The sequence below is a fragment of the Rhamphochromis longiceps genome, linkage group LG3, assembly GCF_057381845.1.
Source record: "Rhamphochromis longiceps isolate RC_006_pf linkage group LG3, R_longiceps_female_GT1.1, whole genome shotgun sequence".
Classification (NCBI taxonomy): Eukaryota; Metazoa; Chordata; class Actinopteri; order Cichliformes; family Cichlidae; genus Rhamphochromis; species Rhamphochromis longiceps.
The window spans coordinates 60,721,730-60,747,910 of NC_140559.1; the positions used below are offsets into that span (position 1 = coordinate 60,721,730).

Below are 26,181 nucleotides of genomic sequence, written 5' to 3' on the forward strand. Positions count from 1 at the left end.
AAATGACTACTGAGTCCGGTGCCATCTCTGGACGCCCGAGGAATGAAAAGAACCGGGGTAAAACTGATTTCGTAACAGGAGTCAGACACAGCAAACCAGTTTAGGAATTATAAATCCCTGGAGGCCCACATCCAATTCACGAACAGCTGGGTGCAAGATTTGTCCGTCTTTAAGCCTCCACGCTGCGAGTACGTTGTCGTTAAGACATAGGTAAGTCGGTTTGAACTTGATAACTTTATAAACAACTTCCTTGTTACAGTTTTTGATTTGCACATACAGCCAACCCATCTATATTAGCCTTGGTTCATTACAGAAGACCTTTTATCAAAAGTGGTTTTTGTGTGTTTCAGGTACTGCACTCACAACGACTGAATGAAACCGCATTACAGCCATGGATCGTGAGCACCAATGGGAGGGTTGAGGCTGCTCACTGCACATGCATGGCTGCAGAGACCTGCACCTATGTCGCTGCTCTTTTGTTTAAAGTCGAGGCTATAGTGCGTTTCAGAGGCACCAGAACTGTAACAGACGAGTCAGCATATTGGGTATTGCCCGGAAATATGACAAAGATACAGCCTAAGGTTGCACACAACATTGACTTCTCCTCAGCAGCTGCCCCAAAAATGTGGTCTTGATGAAATCATAAACACACCCTCCTTTTGCCTTTGAGAGGCAAAAGGAGGCGATCACAAAAAAGGCAGATTCCTATTGCAAAGCTGGAGGATTTGTCACCATTACTGGATACACTACTGTCAGGTACAAATACAAATCTTTGTTACCAGCGCCAACCACTGTGACCTCGTTGTGTGGACACAGAGAGACCTTGCTGTGATACGCATCTTCCCTGATGTGGATTTCTGGGAACCATGTTTAAAGCCAGCACAAGATTTCTTTCTTAAAGTGTGTCTTCCTGAACTTGTTGGGAAATACTTCTCCAAACAACGTGCTGCTCTAAACAGCCTGTAATGTTTAATTTTGTGGTTCAAGATTGATGCCAGCTGTGTGTTGCCATGTAAATAGTTTGCATTTCATTTTTATGTACTTGCTAAGTACATGTGAACAGATCAAGAATAAAAAACAAACTAATATACTATTCTTTTCTGTTTTATTGAAACTACTTCACATAAAGTACAATTATTTACAATGAACTACACATGCAACACAACAGCTTTATGACTACTCAACAAGAGAAAGTTTCATTTGGCGCTGGTTTGACAACCACACTGGGGCACATATTCACCAAAACACAACAAACCTTAACAATCTTATCAAGCAGTGTTGTGTTTATTTCTGCTTTGCCCTGTTCATTGCACACAATACTTCTTCTGCCCTTTAGCTTCCGTGATGCTGTCTGTCCGATCGCCACTGTCCACATTTGCAACTGGTACCTCAACCTCCACTTGTCCAACATAACTGCTGTCCACTGCCTCCATGACATTGTGATTTTGTTATTGGTCTTCTGTCAGATCTTCATCGATCACTTCTGCACGGGGCACACCTTCAGACTCTGCAGCTGCATAACAAAAGCCTGTAAGATAAAATTAGTGCACATGACAGGTGTGCAATTCATCTGGAAGTTATGTGCGGATTAGTGTACAATGAGAGCAATTTAGTATGTTTTTAGAGGCCCATGTGCAGTGTTGGTGCCCAGTCTGGATTTGTTACATCCATTTTATATGCTGCTTTGCCTGCAATAATGCTAAATCATAAGCTGCTCAGTCAACAGTCGACCGTGACCTAGGACAAGCTGATGGCACAATATGTAAGTACAACTCCTCCGGTTTCATATGCAAAAAAAATTTTTGCGCTAGCTTACGTGGTTGCAGTGCTACCGGGATTTAAAAATAGTTACGCATAACAGAGCGTTCCCGCTCCGATCGGCTCTAAAGGGTTAAGAGTGATATGAATTAATTTAGAACTCACCGGAAAGAAAATGCGGAGAGCAAACCAACAAAAAGCTGGGGACTGCACAGTAGTGATGTGACGTTCTGTATCGAGGCTTCGGAGCGTGTGTCGAGTAATGGAGGGGGCTTTTCCGCTATGCGCGTATCGAGGCTTGCTTCATTTATGGGAGGAGCTGAAAATGATGACGTCCGAAGCCTCGCTGCCCGGCTGTACCACGTGACTGGTTCATGAAGTGGTTCGAACTTTTCCACGAGCTATGACAGCGATATAAACCCCTCAGACTGCATTCAAAATGTGGGTGTTTGATGGAGAGTTGTTAGTGAGAGTTTGGAGACAGTTTGGAGGTTTATGAGAGTGAGGAGAGAAAGTCAGGAGAGAATGGAGCCAGCTAAGAAGAGGAGGATGTCCTCCCCTGTGTGGGAACATTTTGATTTTATTCCTCCCAGCAAGGTATGTAAATTTCTACAGAAGATGTATTTTCATAATACTGATGGTGCAATACAATTTATGTTAAGCGGCTTTACTTTTGTACAAGGTGAAGTGTTTGCTATGTGCCAGGGAGCTGGGATATAACAACAACACCTCATCCATGCTTAGGCACTACAGAGCTTTGCATGAGAATAAGGGGAACAGCGATTGTGGAGCAAGACCAGGTGAGCCATCAAATGTCATGATAATATAGCATGCAGTAATGTTACTAAATGATATAACAATATTATACAGCTGTAATAAGTTACGTGTGTGATATTTATATTTGTGCTTTGTCTTTATTGTCTTTCCTCAGGAGAACAATCTCCAATAGATGAAGACCTGGTTAGCATGGTGATTGAGGACTCCCAGCCATTTAGCATTGTGGAGGACAAAGGGTTCAAAAGATGTGTTAAATCATTAAATCCTAGCTATGTTCTCCCCACTAAAGGTTATAAAAGCAGTGAAAATTTAGTTTTTACTGAATAAAATATGGGCAGGACTGACGCCTCAGTGTGTAGCTGTCCATACCTCAATGTTACAAAAGCACAACCACTGTCCACACCCCAACCACACCTCACCTCACAGTAAATGATCATTTCCATTTTGAGCATTTCCAAATGATCATTTTCCATACTGCCAGTATAAATATACACAGTATACTGCCATCACTACAATATATATGTTTTACACACTCCTTTTGTTGTTGACATTTACAGGCTGTGTGCAAAAGGCCACACTCTTCAAATTCATGCCAACTAATATTTTTACGTCCAGTAGGTGTCCTACTAGAGCAAATGAAGCTTCAAGAAGCTTTGCGCTGGGATGAACCAATTGGATGAAAAGCTTCAGTGCTTCATGAAGCTTCATCTGCCCATCACTACTGCACAGAACTCGATCCGCTCGTCTCACCGCTGCGATGCAAGCCTGACGTCTTTGTTTGGTGATATCGGATAGATGGGATCCCTCACGTTGCCTCCAGGATGGAAAACGATGAAAAGAGAGCCCGTTATCCAGTTTCTTGCCTTCACGATCGTGAGATCTCAACACAACACATACGAACCACAGCTGAAGCTGTATCCTGTGTCTGGCCTACTGTCATGGCGAAAGGGGGCGTGGCCCACCTTCCGTGACATCACGCTCCAAAGCCCTATTGAGCCTCCGTTGAGAGGAGAAGGAGGAGGAAGGTGGAGCTGAGGCAGGTGAGCAAAGGCGTAGATTTGGCATGGACGGGAGGGACGTGTCCCCACCAATAATTTGATCTCTTCGAGAAAAGAAAAACAAACCCGATAGAAAGAAAGAAAAAAACAATCTGTCAACGTTTCATTCACCCAGCGGTGCAGAAAGAGTTAAATTACGTTCTCTACTGGAGTCCTACGTCATGTGACAAATATGGCCAATGTGATTGGCTGTGCCTTTCAGGGAGCTCTGTTTAGTTTTAGCAGCGGCAAGCCTGCGCTGCTAGGGCCTGCAAGGAGGAGAGGTGGGTGGCAGTAGTGATGGCCAAATGAAGCTTTCTGAATCATTGCAGCTTGTATTGAAAAACGGTTCATTACTCGAAGCTTTTCAACACAGTCCTCTCTGGTGACATCTGGTGGCCAAAAATATGAAGAGCAGCTTGAATCCACAAAATAAAACCAACAGCTTCATTATGATTGCCCACTCTACAGAGTGGAATTCTGTCTGATATTGGGCCGCCATTGTGTTGCTTTGAACGTGTATTTTTTGGTGGTTACAAAAATGTGGTTTATTTGTTTAATAAATAGTTTTGACCAGTAAACTTTCCTTGTTTAAACATGCACCATGGTGTGGTCTTTCTTTGCTTGTGACTTCTTGATGTTGTTAAATACAATAATTGAAAAATACCACATTACATATAATATACATATGATAATAACACATTATGGAGTATTCTTCTTCTCTGAGGTCCTGCCTCCATGCACTTATGCAATTAACCGCTAGACGGGTGTATTTATAAATAATATTGCATTAGGGAAATTTTCCCAGACATATTTTTGACCTGGGGTAGAATTGATTGTGAAATGGAAAGGAAAAATGCTTATGAACTTGCAAATTAAAAACATGATGCATTTAAAGTAGCCCTTTTTCATTTTCATTTAAGAAGAGAATTTGTTCTAGTGTGCGATGGCCGAACCCCTTGTTCGGCCATCGCACACTAGAACAAACTTTTCGTAGAGATAATTTCTCCTGCCTTAAGGGAAATCCCTTCACATGGCACAGAAGAGGCTGGAGTGCAGAGAAACTGGTAGAGATGCAGTTATACAGTCTACCTGGGCCCCACAAACTATCAGATAAAGAGAATAAATAAATTCAATTGCTGCACATTTGGCAGACTAACATTTTCAGATTAATTAAACAATAAAATATATATTTTTTTACAACATTACATGTAAAGAGTCAAGTGGAAGTTTTTCTACAGTTATTTAATAATATTTATATTATGGAAGCAGATTTTTGACATTTTACCTTTTTTCCGTTTTCAGATATAATAAACACGGCCAAAACAAAAGCAAACAGCCAGAACACAAAGCTGGAAAACCCACCCGATTGACCAAAATCAACTCAAAATACTCCCACACAACAGAACCTCCTCTATTCCTCGCTGGCTCCAAATCTCTCAGTGGAATGATCAGTGGTTCGCTATCTGTCACCATCAAAACGCTCCACAAATCCCGCAAATGATTCGCTTCCTTATAAACCATTGAATCAGACACCGAAGCAGTTAGGTTCTAAATGAAGCTCGGACATCACTGATCACGTGACTCTGGCCAAACGAATCAAGCTTCGACACAGTGCTTCTGAAGCAGCGTGTTGATTTTTTTGACACACGCACCGGAGCTTCAGCTTCAAGCGGACCATCACTAGGTGGCAGCAAAAAGGAAGAACCTGGATATAAGAAAGTGTTTTTCATAGAAACCTGTAAGTTACTTAAAGTCAAGTTCACTCGTAAAATGTGTCATAATAACGTTACAGGCTATGCTAGGCTTTGGCCCACATCAGTCTAAAACTGTATGTAACCATGAATAACGTGTTTTGGAAACTAACTGCACAACAGGCAGCACTATTAGTTCTCTCAGTCTCTGAGCAGCATTTCTAATTTTGATTGAAACTGTCAGAGAAAACGGCAGCGTCGAGCGAGCCAGGATATTAGTTTACAGAGGCTGTTAAAATTATATGTCTGACGTTAAAATGTTGGTGACATAATAATTTCATCCTAATGGCACTGACATATTCATAGGGTTAATTTTTGAGACAAAATATCATGAGGTAGTCATGATTTTGCAAGTATTCCACCTTGTAGTGCAGTTTGCACAAATTGTTTTAAAAATGCACTCACCCTACAAACATTACTGATGAGTCAAGATCTGCACAAAGTGACAGAAACACCGAAGAAGCTACACATTTTATTCTTATTGTCACGTATGTTCTATTTGTCAGGTTACAGAAGAACCAACACAAAGCTCAGAGAGTAATGGTGACACAAGATCACAGGTGAAAATAAAAAACTTAAAATAACCTGGTTGCACAAATATGCACACCCTTAAACTAATACTTTGTTGCAGCACCTTTGCCTTTTATCACTCTAATCAGTCTTTTTGGGTAGGAACCTATTAGCATGGCACATCTTGATGTGGAAATATTTGCTCACTCTTCTTTGCAAAAAACCGTCCAAATCGGAAAGATTGCGAGAACATCTCCTGTGCATAGCCCTCTTCAGATCAGCCGACAGATGTTGGAATTCAGGTCTGGACTCTGTCTGGTCTCTTCCAAAGCCTCAGTCTTATTCCAGTGAATCCATTCTGTTGTTCTTCTGGATGTGTGCTTTGGGTCATTGCTGTGCTGAAAGATGACGTTCCTCTTTCTAACAGAAGGCCGAAGGTTTTGTGCCAACACCAATTGGTAACAGTAGTTCATGTTTAGAATAAAAAATCTCAGCTCACTGAGTTGATCGGGGCAATAGTGCCTAAAATGTTGCATAATGTTGCTGAGAGATCTTTTACTTTGTCGTAATCTTAGATGAGTAGTTTAAAGGACAAAAACCACCAGGTCATTCAGTGTTCCCTTAGTGCTAATGTAAAGAGATGTTGGTGTACTATAACTGAAGTAATGTTGTTAAGTCCTTAGAGTCATATTTTTTTATTGTCATGACTTATTTGAAGCTATTTTTATCTTTGTATGATACCTGATTTATATGGAATATGGCTGAAGTAAACTAAAGTGTAAAATACTTAGTCAGTCATTTGTTTAATAGTAATTTAACATTATATAATTCACACATAAAACTATGAATTGTAATTTTAAATGGTTTAAAAGCAGGTAGAATAGCATATGTAGGCAAGTATGCTTCTCCTTTTTTATCAAGAAGCAAAGACAAAAAGGGGAACAAAAGAAACAGGGCAGGGTTCGGTGGTTGAATCATCCGTCCCCATCTACGCCCTTGCAGGTGAGTGTTAACATGAATATGTTTCTTCTTATGACATAAAATAATTCCACGCTGTTCGTGTCTGTGGGTGAAATGTGAGGCCGGTCGGCTCCTCTGAGCGCTGGTTTCCTGTAAGTAGAGAGGAAGTGAGTTTAACTGAGCTCTCACTCTCCTCCTGCTCTCTCACACTAAACGGAGGGTTTAGTGTGAGAGAGCAGGAGGAGAGTGAGAGCTGTGCTGAGGCAGGGTGAGTGTTAACACCGCTCTGACATTACTGTGTCTCTGTGGCGGGAACAACAGGCTCCGTCAGTGGAGGCAAAAATAATCAGACTTTGGTTTTTCAAAGGAAACAACTTTATTTCGGAAGTTCCCGCACGCTCATTGGATAACGATGTGTCAATCTCGAGCTATTAGCCAATGAGCGTGCGGATTCACAGAAAGACCCGCCTTTATCACGGGACTTTAAAAACTACAATGGCGACAGAAACTCCGTGAGTGGAGTTCAGGGTGACGTTATGAAACTGTGACGTTTGAGCCACTTCCTGTTCTCAGTCCCAGCGTCCTGATCACCAAGGTTTCTGTTGCTCTGATATCTGATATTGATTATATTGGTAAACAGGCTGTAGCATAAACATCAGGTCTGTTCTGAAAACTGGCTTTATTTTTTCAAAGTAAGGGAATATCTGTGGTCTGATACCGCGGGCTCATGGGCTAAGGACTTGGATCGACAAGTCAAGCGCAGATGATTGTGTTGTTTCTTATAAAGGCTTGTGTGTGTGTGCCTTCCTGTGTGTGTCCTTGTGTCAGTGGAACTGAATCAGTGTGTTAGAGAAAGTGCTCCTCTGCTGTGCCGTCATCGTGTGGATGCTTCTTTTAAAGTTGGAACTCATGTTTTTATGATCTGCTTCATTTCATTGAACCTTTATTTCTAACCATGAAGTCCCTTTGAGGTTACAGCCTCCTGGTTAGGTTTAGGCTGTTATTGTGCTTCAGGCTGAAATATGAGGAGTAAGGAGTGGGGCTGGTTAGCCCTCATGACCCTCACCATAACACATACGTCACAGGACAGTGTTTACCACAGAAACTCCATGAAATGATCAATGAGAACTTTAGAAACCCGTCAGTGTGATGCTTCCAGTACAACAGCACCTCTGAGTGTGTGTGTTTGCCTCTCAGACTAACTCCACCCTGACATCAAGAAGATGGAGGAAGAGCATGGAGCAGGATCTGCAGCATCCAGCTGTGTGTCTGTGAGGAGTGACTGGTCCAAAGGACACCCTCCAAGGTTCAGTAATGAACCTGCAGCAACAATGTAAGAGAGCTGCTGACTCATTTATTCAGTGTAAATGATGATTTTTGATGCAATGGGAGAAGAAAAATGACAAAAACAGTTTTAAAAATAAGGATTAAAATATTACAAACTATCTGGACTTCTTTAAGTTACTTGAAGACGTTTCACCTCTCATCCGAGAAGCTTCTTCAGTTCTAAGGTCAAATGGTGGAGAGTCCCAGATATAAACCTAGTGGGAGTATCCCCCCACAGAGGGACAAAAGGACCCCCTGATGATCCTCTAATCCCCTGAGCCAAGGAACTGGGTGTGGGTCCCAATCAGTCAGAGTTTCGGGTGAGTTCATTGTGAAACCTGGCCCCACCTTATCATGCGGATTCCTGAGATCAGATGGCCCAGGATGTGAGTGGGCGTTAAGGCGTCTGGGAAGGGATCTCAAAACTGGATTATAGATGGCAGAGAGTTGGTGTCGTAAACCCCCGCCTCTGTTCAAAGATGGTCGCTCACAGTGGACATAGATGGCTTCTTTCACTCCTCTTTCAAACCATCTGTCCTCTCTGTCCAAAATGTGAACATTGGCATCCTCGAAAGAGTGTCCTTTATCCTTAAGATGCAGATGGACTGCTGAGTCTTGTCCTGTGGAGGGGGCTCTTCTGTGTTGTGCCATGCGCTTGTGAAGTGGCTGTTTGGTCTCTCCAATGTAGAGGTCTGGGCATTCCTCGCTGCACTGTACAGCATACACCACATTGTTAAGTCTGTCTTTCGGGTGAACCAGTTTTTGGCTGAGCGTGTTGCTGGGTCTGAAATACACCGGGATGTGTTTTTCTGATACAACGGCTAGATAGGGGATGACAATGTTGTTGCGTCTGTCTTTCTTATCCTCCCTCGCTGGTGTCTGATCTTCTTTTCTGTGCCTCTTTGCTGACTTTAAGAACGCCCATTTAGGATAGCCGCATGTTTTGAGTGCTTCCTTTACATGTGTGTGTTCCTTCTTTTTTCCTTCAGGCTTAGAGGGAACATGTTCTGCCCGGTGGTGTAGGGTCCTAATTACTCCAAGTTTGTTTTCCAGAGGGTGATGGGAGTCGAACAGGAGGTACTGGTCCGTGTGTGTGGGCTTCCGGTAAACTTCGATGTTGAGGTTGCCATTCTCTTCAATGTGCACAGTGCAGTCCAGGAAAGGCAAACAGTTGTCCTTTGTGTCTTCCCTGGTGAACTTGATGTTTTTATCCACAGAGTTAATGTGCGCAGTGAAGGATTCCACTTCTTGTGTCTTGATTTTGACCCAGGTGTCGTCTACATATCTGTACCAGTGGCTGGGTACTCTTCCTTTGAAAGAGCCAAGAGCCTTCCTTTCCACTTCCTCCATGTAAAGGTTGGCTACAATAGGTGACACGGGGGAGCCCATGGCACAGCCATGTTTTTGTCTGTAAAAGCCTTCGTTGTATTTGAAATATGTAGTGGTGAGGCAGAGGTCTAACAGTGTGCAAATCTGATCGGGTGTGAAGTTGGTCCTGTCCTCCAAGGAGCTGTCTTCTTGTAGTCGTTTTCTGACAGTCTCCACGGCCTCCGTGGTGGGTATGCAATTGAAGAGAGAGACTACATCAAAGGACACCATGGTTTCATCTGGATCCAGGGTAAGTTTCTGGACCTTGTCGGTGAAGTCGGTGGAGTTCTTGATGTGGTGTGGGGTGTTCCCCACGAGAGGAGCAAGGATGGTAGCAAGGTGTTTAGCAATGTTATAAGTGGCTGAGTTTATGCTACTGACTATAGGTCTGAGTGGGACCGCTTCCTTGTGGATTTTAGGAAGTCCGTAAATGCAGGGTATGGCGTCCCCTGGGTAAAGGCGGTGATATGTAAGGCGGTCAATAATTTTGTCCTTTTCAAAGTCTTGAAGGCAAGCTATAACTTTCTTTTTGTAGCTGCTTGTGGGGTCTCGCTTTAAGGCTTCGTAGGTATTGTTGTCACTGAGGAGAGTAGTGATCTTTGTATGGTAATCTGTAGTGTTTAGGACCACGGTGCATCTTCCCTTATCAGCTGGTAAAACAGTGATGTTGTGGTCTTTGCTCAGGGAAGCAACGGCCTTCTTTTCCTGTATTGTGAGGTTGGATGGAGGGACTTTGGCACTGGAGAGCGTGGCTGAGACTTTCATCCTGATTTGCTCTGCTTCTGTCTGTGATAATTTATTATATCTGGGACTCTCCACCATTTGACCTTAGAACTGAAGAAGCTTCTCGGATGAGAGGTGAAACGTCTTCAAGTAACTTAAAGAAGTCCAGACGCTTTTCTTTGCAAGCTCCTTTGACTACGATGACCTGGATGACTGAGAACCTTCACAGACATATTACAAACTATGTTTTTGAGTTTCCTGATGTAGTACAAAAATATATGAACATAACTGTATATAGGACAGATATTTTACGGTTCTTTTAGGCAGCACCAAAAAACAAAAAGATTATTTTTAAGCTGTCTGAGGTAGTGAGTCAACATGTCACACTGGGTCAAAGGTCAGGGAGTAAAAGTGTGTTTTAACCCTTTAAAGCCGGTCGGAGCGGGCACGCTCCCTTTTGCGTAACTATTTTGAAATCCTGGTAGCACTGCAACCACGTAAGCTAGTGCAATAAGGTTTTTTTTGCATATGAAACGGGAGGAGTTGTACTTACATCTTGTCCCATCAGCTTGCCCTCGGTCACAGTTTCCTTCCACATATAGCTTTGCAAAAACTGCATAAAAAGCACTTGCAGCAACAAAAACATAATATTCCAGAAACACACTTTGACGATCCGATCAGCTGTTTGTAAAACTTCAGCGCGAACTATCGCATGTCCGCCATGACCTGCCCGAAACCAGAAGTGACGTCATTGTGGGGAAATTTAGTTATGTTTGACTTTATGACTTTCTGTGTCATTTCTGGGATGCTTAGGACTCATATTGCACTGCTGGAAATAGTTTATTTTGATGCATATGCTGCTTTTTTGTAAATTTACATTATAATATTTATTTTTCGTTTTTCATGCAGTGTATAAAAATTGGTGTATTTCAAAAATAAAACTATGAAGACACTTAAAATAAATTTCCTGTGGTGGGAAACTAGTTTGTGCAACTTTTTTGTATTTACAGTTTTGAGGGATAAGTATGAGGTGCCGTAAGGGACATTATTACTGAAACGCTCTCACACACACTACTGAAATGCTCTCACACACACTACTGAAATTTTAGCTCTCACACACACTACTGAAACGCTCTCACACACACTACTGAAAAGCTCTCACACACACTACTGAAATTTTAGCTCTCACACACACTACTGAAACGCTCTCACACACACTACTGAAACGCTCTCACACACACTACTGAAATGCTCTCACACACACTACTGAAACGCTCTCACACACACAAATGAAAAGCTCTCACACACACTACTGAAACGCTCTCACACACACTACTGAAACGCTCTCACACACACTACTGAAATTTTAGCTCTCACACACACTACTGAAATGCTCTCACACACACTACTGAAATTTTAGCTCTCACACACACTACTGAAATGCTCTCACACACACTACTGAAACGCTCTCACACACACTACTGAAACGCTCTCACACACACTACTGAAATGCTCTCACACACACTACTGAAACGCTCTCACACACACAAATGAAAAGCTCTCACATACACTACTGAAACGCTCTCACACACACTACTGAAACGCTCTCACACACACTACTGAAATTTTAGCTCTCACACACTACTGAAACGCTCTCACACACACTACTGAAACGCTCTCACACACACTACTGAAATGCTCTCACACACACTACTGAAATGCTCTCACACACACTACTGAAATTTTAGCTCTCACACACACTACTGAAATGCTCTCACACACACTACTGAAACGCTCTCACACACACTACTGAAATGCTCTCACACACACTACTGAAATGCTCTCACACACACTACTGAAACGCTCTCACACACACTACTGAAAAGCTCTCACACACACTACTGAAAAGCTCTCACACACACTACTGAAATGCTCTCACACACACTACTGAAATGCTCTCACACACACTACTGAAACGCTCTCACACACACTACTGAAACGCTCTCACACACACTACTGAAACGCTCTCACACACACTACTAAAAAGCTCTCACACACACTACTGAAATGCTCTCACACACACTACTGAAATGCTCTCACACACACTACTGAAACGCTCTCACACACACTACTGAAATTTTAGCTCTCACACACACTACTGAAACGCTCTCACACACACTACTGAAATTTTAGCTCTCACACACACTACTGAAACGCTCTCACACACACTACTGAAATTTTAGCTCTCACACACACTACTGAAACGCTCTCACACACACTACTGAAATTTTAGCTCTCACACACACTACTGAAACGCTCTCACACACACTACTGAAATGATCTCACACACACTACTGAAACGCTCTCACACACACTACTGAAACGCTCTCACACACACTACTGAAATTTTAGCTCTCACACACACTACTGAAATGCTCTCACACACACTACTGAAACGCTCTCACACACACTACTGAAATTTTAGCTCTCACACACACAACTGAAACGCTCTCACACACACTACTGAAACGCTCTCAAACACACTACTGAAATGCTCTCACACACACTACTGAAATTTTAACTCTCACACACAACTGAAACGCTCTCACACACACTACTGAAATGCTCTCACACACACTACTGAAATTTTATCTCTCACACACACTACTGAAAAACCAAGGCATTTCAGTTGAACAGGAAGGCGTTTCAGTTGAACAGGAAGGTTTTTCAGTTAAATAGGAAGGCGTTTCAGTTGAACAGGAAGGCGTTTCAGTTGAACAGGAAGGCGTTTCAGTTGAACAGGAAGGCATTTCAGTTGAACAGGAAGTTAATTCTTGACAAGGAAACTGAAGGAAAAAGTGGTAGATTTCAAACAAACCACTACACAGATGTCTACTCAGCAACCTGCTAGTTAGGGGTGGGTTTTTATAATCGATTAAAATTGATTCTAGCTTGGATAACGTGAAATCGATTCATTATAATCCTGAATCGATTTTTTTAATATAAATTTATTTTGCCCGAAATGCCAGAATCTCAGGTGAAACCTCACAAAATTTCAACAACCACCAAACAGCTAAGACAGTAAATGAGAGCAGGTACCTGGATTCTGCACAAAGACGTAAACACACAGCGTGGACCCGCGGATCAGAATCAGTGAGATGTGCCTTTCTCACCCGACGGCACGGAAACGGTCGGGGCTGAAAGCCGACAGCTAGCTGATTCTGATCTGTCGGAGGGTCCGTGCTTTGTTTTCACGCCGTTTTTGTGCCGATTCTAAAGCTATAGTTTTATCTCTCTCCAAACAATATTGACCGAACCAGCAGCAAAAGAAGATCCAAACTGCGCTTCACATAAACATCGTCATGAATTCCCTCTGATGTTTACTGTTTTTCTTCCACCACAATAAAATCACACTTCATGTACAGCTCTCTCTCTGTCTTTCTCTCTTTTTCTGTACTTCAAGAACAGTTTCCCGTCTAAAAATCTGTTTTCTGTATTATTCGCTTGCTTGTTACGCACAAGTCTACCGTTGTTTACAGCGCTGTCGGCCGTTTTTTTTTTTTTTTCATTTTACATACTTCCGAAAAGAAAACCCAATTTCTGCTGTTCAATACTGAACAAATTTAAACTTTTTAACCCTTTAAGACCTACCATAGAACCAAGTCCGCCAGAGCTTATATTATATTTTTACATGCTGTGGAGCCATTTTTGGGAGCATTTCAAGTTGCTATACATCAATAAAACCATTATAGCCCAGATTTTAATAATATGTATTCATTAAATGCATAGTAATTACATAAATTGCAAAAAAGTGCAATAAACTACAAAAAAATTGAAAATCGTTTTTGATTTTTTAACATATATTTGTAGTTAGAGAAATTTAAGAGGCTTATCCCTCAAAACTGTAAATACAAAAAAGTTGCACAAAATAGTTTCCCACCACAGGAAATTTATTTTGAGTGTCTTCATAGTTTTATTTTTGAAATACACCATTTTTTATACACTGCAGGAAAAACGAAAATAAATATTATACTGCAAATTTGCAAAAAAGCAGCATATGCATCAAAATAAACTATTTCCAGCAGTGCAATATGAGTCCTAAGCATCCCAGAAACGACACAGAAAGTCATAAAGTCAAAGATAACTTTTAAAAAGAGCAGTATAGGCCCTGATGGCAAAAAAGACTACATTTCCGCGAAAATGACGTCACTTCCGGTTTCGGGCAGGTAATGGCGGAAATGCAAAAGTTCGCGCTGACGTCTATTCCAACGTAGGAAGTGTTATGAACAGCTGATCGGATCGGCAAAGCGTGTTTCTGGAATATTATGTTTTTGTTCCTGCAAGCGCTTTTTATGCAGTTTTTGCAAAGCTTTATGTGGAAGGAAACCGTGACCTAGGACAAGCTGATGGCATAAGATGTAAGTACAACTCCTCCGGTTTCATATGCAAAAAAATTTTTTGCGCTAGCTTACGTGGTTGCAGTGCTACTGGGATTTAAAAATAGTTACGCAAAAGAGAGCGTTCCCGCTCCGATCGGCTCTAAAGGGTTAAAATCATGCAAAATGCAAAACGTTAGCCGTGTCTCTAATAAAACCGCTGGAACGTCAGAGGTAACGTTCATATGTTGATTAATGGTTTTGTTTCGTTTTTGATGTACTGCAGAATATTTTTTATAAAATCCCAGGCCAGGAAAAATCACCTTCATGTTTTTCTGTGTTTTATCTTCAGCTACTTTTACACAAAGGCATCTGCTGTGACGCTTATACCGTTGATAAAGTCTTGCGTGTGTCAGCTTCCTTTTTTTAGATACAAAAATATGTAAGTGTACTGATCTGAATTACAATATTTCTGACTGTCAAAATTTCCCAGAATCAAATCGAATTGAATTGAATCTACTCGAATTCAATCGAATTGTGGAACGAATCGATTCTGGACCTTAGTGAGACAGCTGCATTACTTAACAATATATTAGCCTCAGCACAAGTCAAAATTTAGAATAGCACAAGACGGGCATTATCCTGGTTATTTTTTTGGCATATGTGCTTTTTGCCTTTTTTAGCAAAGAAAAAAATATCTTAAAATCATCAATAAAACCAGGGAGAGAAGGCTTAGCGTTCCTCCATTTAGCACAATGGATAAGATATTTACTCAAAGGTATGATGATGTTAATAATGTCTGAGACACCCAATGCTAGATGATCCATATAAAACAATTATGATGTAATTCAAATAGTGGCACATCATTAATATTTAGGGAAATCCAATTTTTTAAGTTGCACCAAATACATTGTGTGATAGGGCATAGAGAAAAAAAAGATGTTCTAGGGTTTCATTTTCATCAGAACAAAAAGAACTCTGATTCAACTCAAAGCCAAATCTCTTTTTTTTTTTTTTGAAATTCTGCCACAGGATTAATTTTGTTTAAAGTGTGTTTCTTTAACTTTAGGTAGAATAGGCTATTTCATAAATTTTTAGTATGCTTTATCCAGCGTATATGAAATAACTAAATTATAACCATGCAATGTAACCATTCTGTTGTAACTATGAAATATTTTGTCTTTGAAGAAACTACTAACAAATTTCTTATTGCATTTTTATCAAACAGCTGACATTGCCCTAGCAATAAATTTGGGAGCACTGATGAGAAATTATTGTATATCATAAAAATTTTAATCAAATGAAGCAGAGGCAGTGGGACCAGTTCACAAAATTTGTTATATTCTCTTTGAGAACAGTTTAATTCAATTCAATTCAATTTTATTTATATAGCGCCAAATCACAACAAAAGTCGCCTCAAGGCGCTTCATAGATACAGAGAAAAACCCAACAATCATATGACCCCCTATGAGCAAGCACTTTGGCGACAGTGGGAAGGAAAAACTCCCTTTTAACAGGAAGAAACCTCTGACAGAACCAGGCTCAGGGAGGGGCGGCCATCTGCTGCGACCGGTTGGCAATGGCGTGTCCAGCGGGGTGGCCTGGGGGGGCACAGGCCACCCCCCCAACCAGACTGGCCACCCCAGGTGCCACCCCAAAGGCAAAACAATAAAATTCAATCAAATGTCCGATTATGTTTTCATGGTGAAGCTCAGATATCCGAGTGTAAGTGAATGCAGTATCGGCTTCTGCGCTATGTGCATCACGTTAGCAAAGGTAGGAGAGCCAAGCACGAAAGACGGCACTGCAGGAAACAATTTTTCGGTGAAAGAAAATGAGGACAGAATAAATGTCCCGGTAAGTAATATTAAGATTGTTCAGTTTAGTAAACTTCGGTGAAATTAGAATACCAAGGAAAAAATAACACTTAAAGAATTATTGCAGCCGTCGAATATTTCAGACAGTATGCTACAGAGGGGAGCTAACATAAGAGTTATGAGTTATAAAATATAATCTAAGTCGTAACATTGCTGTATGGAGCTGCAGATTTGGTTGCAGGTTAACATAGCTGGACTGGCCATCGGGCATACCGGGCATATGCCCGGTGACTTATTTTTTATTTTTTTTGTAATGGCATGAACAATGAGAGGTGGTGGATTGGCCAGATGCAGGTCAATGTGTAAAAATAACTCCGTTGTTTGGTGGTGCCTATGGCGGGGCTTCCACAGAGGCCAGCAGGTGGATGAGGGAAGGGGAGGCAGGAGGAGAGCCCCGAGGCAGCCACCAGTCCGAGTGTCAGGTGAACTGAACTTCAGGTAAGAAGTTATGACCTGCAGTCTATCTGGGTCAGATATAAACCAAGTTTAGGTGGAGTTTGTTTTCGTTGTGCTGACTTTTTACCGTCAGTTGCAATAACTCATACTGCGTTCTAGCCAGCTTGACGGAGTTTTTATACAGCTGGGTGGGTGCTATGATGTTACTGATAGTGAACTTTATTTTATTCATAAGGTTAGTAGAGTTGCCAACGGCTCCTTAAAAAAATTGAATGGTCCCTCATTCAGAGAAAATATTACACGTTTCGTATTGAGCTGAGAAGAGACGCAGTTTGTCCCGGACCAGGGACGTGCAGAGGGGGGGGGCTAGAGGGGCTTGAGCACCCGCCCCTTTCCTGATGAGTGCCCAAAGTGCCCTTTTGTTGAGGCAACTTTTAAATTTTTTTTATTTATTTTTTTGTGTGTGTGTGCGTGCGGAGTCCTGTCTGTGCCCCTCAACAATAATATTTAACTATTAATCACAGTTTTGCTAAATAAAAGGATCTGGCTTGCATCAGTCACATGATCACTATTAACCAATGATCGCCCTCGACGGCAGAACGCGCTGGTTACGAGCCGGGAACGAGCTCACAAAGAGCACGCGCATTTTTTGCGGTCCGGAGCTGTAGGAGAAACACAAGTTAACTCAGAGACACAGACTGATGCGACAAAACCAGTAAGTAGGTGTGCAGCGCACACTGTAGTGTATAGCACACAGGAGTATTAGCTTATTACGTACACGTTGGTAAGCTGTCTTGTTGCAACTGACGAACTGAAACAAACGAGCGTGCTGTGTGTGCAACAGCGCGACAAACATTACCTGTCCTTTTATTAACTGCACAAGTAGTGCTGGTCATAGCTGCTGGCTACCTGTGTAAGGCTGTCATGGGTCTGTAGCTCTGTCACCGTTTTAGGGAACATATTTAGTTTTAAAGTATTTAGAACATATTTAGTTTTAAAGTAAGTTTCTGGGCATTTCCTGCCTTTCTGGAGGGATTATATTTCACTAAAAAACGATCTAATATGCATGTCCACATAATAATTATTATAATTATAATATATTAAAAACACACGCTGTATTTTAAAGAACATACATTAAGAAGCAGATTATATTAGATTTATATTTTAAATAAGACAAAAGTTGGATTTTACAGCAGTAAAATGATTGTATCTCTACAGTTTAAACATGTAATAAGCTTTGCCCTGCACAGAGTGGATAGTAAAACAAATGGAATCATCATAAATACATTATTTCATATTTATTACTTCCCCCTCCTCATTGCTTTATTATTGTAGCTCTAGTAATGAATAATAATGTAAGGATTCTGGATCAGCACCATGATGCCCATAGTATATACAGTATTCTGAAGAAGGTCTAAAATGTAACTGTGTGTGCATGTGTGTGTTTTATTTAGCTGGATTTAAAAAAATATTACTCATGATATAACATTGTCCAGACATGGCTGGTAAGGACATGAGGAGGAAACAGTAGGCGCTGTATGAGGCTACTAAAGGCAGGGCTATAACATTTTTCTGTCATCATTTTATTATAGATTAAGTGCAAGAGTTGTTAGGTGTGGATAATTAGATTATAGTTTATTGCAATAGCAAGTTGTGCCTTGTTCTCAGATAGACAGCAAGTGGAGAGTGATATATGAAATGATGGGAAGGAAGAAAGAAGAGAAGCAAAGAGTGATTCACAGGCAGAGCCGAGTTTATTTCACAGTTTTTTGTTGCCTTATGGTTCCAAGCGCTGTCACCAATCTTTGCATTTTGTTATTATCTCATGACACTTGTTTAATCAGCTACCATCTCTCCTGTGGACTTTTTAATGTCTACAGTCTCAGATCAACACAGCCCCGCCCTTCCCATATTAGATTCTTGATGAATGTGTGTTGTTGTTATTCAGCCTGGTTCAATGTGCCCCTTTTTAACTTTGAGCACCCGCCCCTTTAAACCACTCTGCACAGCCCTGTCCCGGACTTTCCCTATAATGAGAAAAAGACACAAAGCTGGAGTTATTCTGTCATTACGCTGCACAGCTGCTTCTTCTTCTCTCATTCTCTCCCCTGCCTCTCCTGTTGCTACTTCAATAATTAAACTGATCAATGATCAGCTGATCGGCTCTCTTGTTTGTTTATCGCCCACTTTGTGCCAGAAAGAGGAAACCAGCAGATGTCGCGCTAAACAACAGCAGCACGTTTAAGCTTGATCAGCTGTTGTTAGAATTTATTTAATATTAATTTCTAGTATCAGCTGATGTTTGCTGGAGCCACAGCTGTAAAGCTGCTGGTCTTGATGTCGGTTTGGATATGTGGTGAGAGGGAAACATGAAGATGAAACCAGGAGATGTCCTTACTGAATCATCAGAGCTGAACAGGTGATGGAGAAACAGGTTTACCTTTTAGGTCACATGAATGAGTTGAAGGGAAGTTTTGAACTGTTTCTGAGAGACAAATAACACCAGGATCCTTTTTTATGTAGCTGACAGCTGGTAACTGTGCAGGGGTGGATCTAGGAAAGTTTTGCCAGGGGGCCAAGTAGGGCATTAACGGGGAAAGGCTCAAAGAAATACTTTTCTTTCTTATTCTCATTTAAAATACCTAGCTTTTATTAAATAATTATCTGAATCTTACAACCAAAGTTTTTATCTGACGTAAAATGTATAGAAATCATACATATACCAACAAGACTGTACATCACTGTCACAACAGGGTTTGTTTTCAGTCAAAGTCTTTATGGCTTTAATACCTGGTGGGCCGGTCTGTAGTCAAAATGCCCGATTTTCTGTCCCAGTCCAGCCCTGCAGGTTAATACTGGCAGTGTCACCATGCCAGCTGACTGTATTTCATCATCAGCCAGTGTTGTTCTTTATCAATATTACCAAAGTTTACCATAAGGCAGCATAGAAAGTATTTACTTGCTTTCAGGTTTTATTCAAATGTTAGTCTTTTCAGTTGTTTCCCCACTTTTTTCCTGTTTCAAAATCAAACACCAGTTTGTGAGAAGATTATCTTCTTTTTTTTAACAGGCAGATAAAGTTTTACATTGGCATTGGCTAATTTGTCAATTGTTTGTTACAAATGTTCGTATTTTAATATTCAAAAATGTTTTTGCCCAAAACATATGTGCACTATATGTCAGTAAAAATACAAATGCGAATATTGCTGTCCTTGAATGCTGAGTAAACACTGACAAAGCACTGATTGTATCTCTTGTACTTTATCAACGCAGTATCTAAAAACTTTGCACCGTAGTGGTTAAAATCTCATTCTAATAAGAGTTAAAAGTGCATTTGGTTATTAGGTTTATAGGATTATTGAATTATGGTTAACGGTTGGTAGAATTTTTTTTTTAAACATTATCTGCCAATTACATCTGCCACCCTTCTCCAAATCTGTGCCCCTACCTGGCCCCCCCCAACAAAAATTTTCTAGACACGCCACTGCCGGTTGGGGTGAGAGAAGGAAGACAGGATAAAAGACATGCTGTGAAAGAGAGACAGAGGTTAATAACAGATATGATTCAATGCAGAGAGGTCTGTTAATACATAGTGAGTGAGAAAGGTGACTGGAAAGGAAAAACTCAATGCATCATGGGAATCCACAATGTTTTTCTGAAAAGTCTGTGTAACTTAGAATGACACCGTTATCATCCAACAAATCTGTTATGAATATAATCTTTTTGTTCAAACCTGTCACTCTCGAAAATTGATTTTTGATTAAGTGTTATTACCCTATTATTCCATAAGGTTGAATTATGGGGAGAGGTTGTGGGTAAATCTCATTTTCCCAAAAATGCAAAGTCTGTTTTGGAAAGTTTGATACCTTTATGGGGATTTTATTTACAGCAAAATCACATTTCAAAATAAAGTCTAATCCTGTATACTATTTTATTAAACAAGGATCAGCCGTCCCCAACCCCCAGGTCCTGGACCAGTACCGGTCTGTGAGTCGTTTGGTACCGGGTCGCAAGAGTTGAGGCTTGAGTTTGAAATTTATGGTTTTCATGGTATTTATCGTTTTCTTATTTTTATATCGTTTACATGGTGCAAAAAAGGTTGGGGACTGCTATACTAGCAGGTTGCTGAGTAGACATCCTTGTAGTGTTTTGAAATATACCACTTTTTCCATCAGTTTCCTTGTCAGGAAAAAACTTCCTGTTCAGCGGAAATGCCTCTGGTTTCAGTGGAGTGCGTGAGTGCATTTCAGTAGTGTGTGTGAGAGCTAAAATTTCAGTAGTGTGTGTGAGAGCGTTTCAGTAGTGTGTGTGAGAGTGTTTCAGTAGTGTGTGTGAGAGCATTTCAGTAGTGTGTGTGAGAGCTAAAATTTCAGTAGTGTGTGTGAGAGCGTTTCAGTAGTGTGTGTGAGAGCATTTCAGTAGTGTGTGAGAGCGTTTCAGTAGTGTGTGTGAGAGCGTTTCAGTAGTGTGTGAGAGCATTTCAGTAGTGTGTGTGAGAGCATTTCAGTAGTGTGTGTGAGCGTTTCAGCAGTGTGTGTGAGAGCGTTTCAGTAGTGTGTGTGAGAGCGTTTCAGTAGTGTGTGTGAGAGCGTTTCAGTAGTGTGTGTGAGAGCGTTTTAGTAGTGTGTGAGAGCGTTTCAGTAGTGTGTGTGAGAGCGTTTCAGTAGTGTGTGAGAGCGTTTCAGTAGTGTGTGAGAGCGTTTCAGTAGTGTGTGTGAGAGCTAAAATTTCAGCAGTGTGTGTGAGAGCGTTTCAGTAGTGTGTGTGAGAGTGTTTCAGTAGTGTGTGTGAGAGCATTTCAGTAGTGTGTGTGAGAGCTAAAATTTCAGTAGTGTGTGTGAGAGCGTTTCAGTAGTGTGTGTGAGAGCATTTCAGTAGTGTGTGAGAGCGTTTCAGTAGTGTGTGTGAGAGCGTTTCAGTAGTGTGTGAGAGCATTTCAGTAGTGTGTGTGAGAGCATTTCAGTAGTGTGTGTGAGAGCATTTCAGTAGTGTGTGTGAGCGTTTCAGCAGTGTGTGAGAGAGCGTTTCAGTAGTGTGTGTGAGAGCGTTTCAGTAGTGTGTGTGAGAGCGTTTCAGTAGTGTGTGTGAGAGCGTTTTAGTAGTGTGTGAGAGCGTTTCAGTAGTGTGTGTGAGAGCGTTTCAGTAGTGTGTGAGAGCGTTTCAGTAGTGTGTGAGAGCGTTTCAGTAGTGTGTGTGAGAGCTAAAATTTCAGCAGTGTGTGTGAGAGCATTTCAGTAGTGTGTGTGAGAGCGTTTCAGTAGTGTGTGTGAGAGTGTTTCAGTAGTGTGTGTGAGAGCATTTCAGTAGTGTGTGTGAGAGCTAAAATTTCAGTAGTGTGTGTGAGAGCGTTTCAGTAGTGTGTGTGAGAGCGTTTCAGTAGTGTGTGTGAGAGCATTTCAGTAGTGTGTGAGAGCGTTTCAGCAGTGTGTTGTGGAGCAGGGAAATTATTTTACTGCTATTGTTAAATAATCATCATTATTACCATTGCATTAATAATATAATCTGGAGTTTATATTGCATTCAGGGGTTGAACAGTGTGTGTCTTTCAGAAAGGCTAAAAGTCACAGGCTGACAGGAAACAGGCTTGCAGAGAGTTTGCAGAAGCAGGAAGTTATTTTGAGCAGCAGGCTAAGACGAGGCTTTAACAATGTAACAGATAGCTTTAAGAAGGCCTTAAGCAGTTATGACTATTTTATACACAATGCATATCTGTGCTTATTAAAGAGTTGGAGCTCGGTCAATTAATTGGGGGTCGGAAGCTTTGTTCGGCGCGATGTTCGGACAATCTATTGTGCAAGTGACTTGGAGCCATAGAAGGAATTGCAATACATGCTTACAAAACACTTATATATCAGATCATTTTATATTAAGGTTTTAGTAGGGGTTCTTGATTAAAACATTTATTTAGTAGAAGACATACACATAGTCTCAGTGAGCCTCTGGTCTGGTGAAAGGTCAGAAGTGCAACAGGTGAATTGAGAAAGAGCATGTGAGGTCGTGACACACACACATGAGTTAGATTTATTTAGAGGAGAGATTAGTCATGTCTCGGCAAGAAAGAGGAACAATTCACTTTAAGACAAGAACGGAAAGTACCAGCCATGAAAATAGAAGATGATCTTCTGGGTTAAAAGTCCTTGTGGTGTTGATCTGATCTATGTATAAAATGTATCTGTGACGCATGAAGGGGCGTCAGTAAATCAAACCCTGATGCTATAAAATATCTGTGTATGCTTTGATTAAGTCGGAGATCACTTGCTGTCGGCGTACAGAGTATCTTCCCACACGTGTGTTCATTAAAATCATTGTTTGACCAAGACCTTCTGGACCATGGGTGGTTTGTACTCTCCCTCCTCAATTGTGAACCTTAACATTTGGGGGCTTCGTCCGGTGGTTGAGGAGGGAGAATTGGAGGTTTAGATGGAGAAATTTGGTGGTCTCTGAGGTGGTCTGACGGGCAGACATGAATTCCAGTGGTCAAAGTGAGTGGACATAAGCCGGCTTATCCAAAAGGTAAGGCACTACCTGTTGAATTATTTCCAAAGTGTGCCAAATTGGATATGATAAAATTTAAGTCTACTCACTGAAGTTACTGGTGGATGTCTGTTTTGATTTTGATGAAAAATCTCATGAGTTGAAGCAGTTAGAGTTCTGCTAAGAAGAAATGAAAGCAGTTAAGAGTCTGATAAGAAAAGTTTAAATACTGGGTTGAAGTCCCAAAGAAATTGAGTTAGAGTCTCAAGTAGTTTGGTAGGGAATTGGTTATTTTGTTGGTTAGAGTCCAAATTTGGTCATAAGAGTGGACCTGAGCGGTCATTTTGTGAGTTGGAGTCTCCATTGACCACTAGGTTGCATCTGCCTCAGTCATACACTTGTGTTGGGTGTTGATTGTTGTTTCAAAGTATTATAAATTATTCTAGAACGGCAGTTCGAGTCTGCTAGGAAGCGCAGAGCCCGGAGGTTATGCTCCCTCCTTGTCGTGGACGCGCGACATTGACCTGTCGGCGAACAGGGTTAGTTCAGTTTGGCTTAACTGTGGGGTACAGGGCATCCTGGAATGAAGCTAGGAGTTAGAGTCTCCTTACCGTTTGGAACGGTACCTGCGCTTTTTTGGTCAGAAGAAGTTGGACTTCGGGCGTGTAACTTTAACCTAACACTTCGGGGTAAGCCTTGGCTGGGAAACGCCAAAAATAGAGCTTCAGGCAAAGTTTGGGTTGGTTGACGCTTTTAAATTGAGTTAGGGATTTTAGAGATGAGGCCAGAAACAGTTAAAGTCTTGATACTGGTTAATTGGTCGCAAAAAACTCAGGGAGTTTATCCGCTGGGCGGTTATTTTAAATTTGTCTAAATTGTGTAGGCGCTAAAGCTGACAGATCTGACAGTGGTTGTAAATATAAGATGTCTTTGTAATATAAAATAAGAGATCTCTGTGTGAAAGGAGTCTGAGGCAATGCTGGAGCTATTTTTAGACGATGTGTGTGTGAGTGAAAATGCAAATGAGTAAGCAGTGAACTGTTTAAACCACAGTTGGTTTTACATATACTGCTGCAAACATTGCTGAGTGTGTGTTTCAAATGCCATTTATGTTCATTAGAGGGTTATAAATAAAGTTTTGAGTTGCCGTAGTGGATGTATAGTAATTGACTGAGTTTGGATGCAGATATATAAATATATTGAGTGCACTGTATATACTTAAGACTAACACATTACTTTCAGTAGTAACTTTTCTCCAGCATTAGTTGCTGGTGTGGTTTATTTTTTCAATTTCTTGTGTGTGCGATGAGAATTAATGGAGGTTTCAATTTTTTGTTTGTTTGTTTTTGACTTGCTCTTTCTGATTATGACAAGCATGTCTAAAATACTCTTAGGAAAGTGTGTTTTGAGTTATATTCCTCAACTCTAGTCACAGTTTAAGTGTGTGAATGCGGTGACTAGAAGGTTTTGAATGATGAATAAAGGTGTGAGAGGTATTTCTCTGGTGATGTCAAGTAGGATGTTTTAAAGTTTGAAAGTGTTTTTAATTTGAGAGAGGCATGAGTGATGTTATAAGAGTTTGAGTTTCTTTTTCTTTCAGTTTAAAAACACATAAGTACATACACTTGGTACACCTGTTTACTTTTTTACTTTATTAAAACAGACGGTGTATTTGAGTTTGAATTTCAGTAATTGTATGTTGATATGGTAATTTAGTTTTATGTTAGGTGAAGGAGATGTCCATCTCTGCGTCTTGTAGGATTGAAAGTGAAAGTTGAAGGTTGTGATGTGAATGCTGTGAGTACTCGATTTGAATGATTCTGTGTGAGGTGTACAAAATACTAAATAATAATAACACTATGAAAGTTGATAGTAGAGTGAGTGCAAGGTGGTGTGTGAACAGAGGAAGTCTGAGAGAGAAGTGTGTGCGTAGGCAAAATGCAGAGTATGTGCGTGAAATAAGGGAGTATTGTTTTTACATCAAGGTTTAGTAGAACTAAAGTAGAACGTCACAAACAAACAGATAAAGAAGGTAAAATGAAGAGAGAAAATAACTGACAATTACATTAATGAATAGAAAACACACATACACAAAGTGCCATATGTGAAATTACTCTAGGAAGGAATCAGAAGTGAGATAGTTTAATATAAGATGCAATGAAGGAAGCAGCTTACACTCCTTTAATTTCCAGAGCCAGTGTGTTCCCTCCCCTGCCCACTTGGGCCCCGTATCAGGCGAGTATGGAAGGCTGGATAGCCCATGACGGGTAAGATCCCACCTCGAAACCCTGGGACAACCTAAGGCAGGCACAGCCACGATTACTCGGCCTCACTCAGTCCCGGTGAGCTCAGACTCACGGGTGAGATGAAGTGAAGAAGACGGGACCTTAAGGGTAAAGCCGCTGGGCTAAGGCGAAGGGGGTAAGTGGCAAGTGGAGCCCTACCTTCTGGCTGAGGACAAGGAATGCTGCTATTTAAGGTAGGAAATCAGAATTTGGGTTAGTAAATTTGGGAAAGAGTAAATTGACTGTTTAAAGGCAAAATTATGAAGGAGTCTGACACACTGCAAAAGCAACATATGCAAATTCACATACACAAACAGAAAATGCATTAACCTTATAAAGACAAGACAAGCTCATGATGATTATTTGTATAGATACTGATTAAACCTGGCTTAGAACACAAAGATACGCAATGAAGAACAGCTTGCTATTTTGTATGAGTGGTACAATGGTGTGAATGGTTAATGAAATACACTTGAGTTTGAAGCTGAGGAATAACTCAAAGAAGCTATATGACAAAGGGAGTTATGGAAAATAAAAGTGATTAAAGTAGTTTTAAAAGA

General features: G+C 40.9%; 1 protein-coding gene and 1 long non-coding RNA gene across 4 annotated transcripts in view; both read left to right on the top strand.

Annotated features, from left to right (window-relative positions):
- Positions 1-2,247: 2,247 nt before the first annotated feature.
- Positions 2,248-2,765, top strand: LOC146675568 (uncharacterized). The gene is made up of 3 exons (XR_014910674.1): positions 2,248-2,355; positions 2,441-2,558; positions 2,690-2,765. It is a non-coding gene; the product is annotated as an uncharacterized LOC146675568 (long non-coding RNA).
- A 783-nt stretch (positions 2,766-3,548) lies between these two features.
- Positions 3,549-26,181, top strand: part of LOC146675569 (protein NLRC3-like) — a 155,390-nt gene continuing 132,757 nt past the window's right edge. For all 3 annotated transcript variants that reach the window (XM_085400508.1, XM_085400509.1, XM_085400506.1), the window contains exon 1: positions 3,549-3,575. The gene's annotated coding sequence lies outside the window, so the exon portion shown is untranslated. The remainder of the gene's footprint in view (positions 3,576-26,181) is intronic.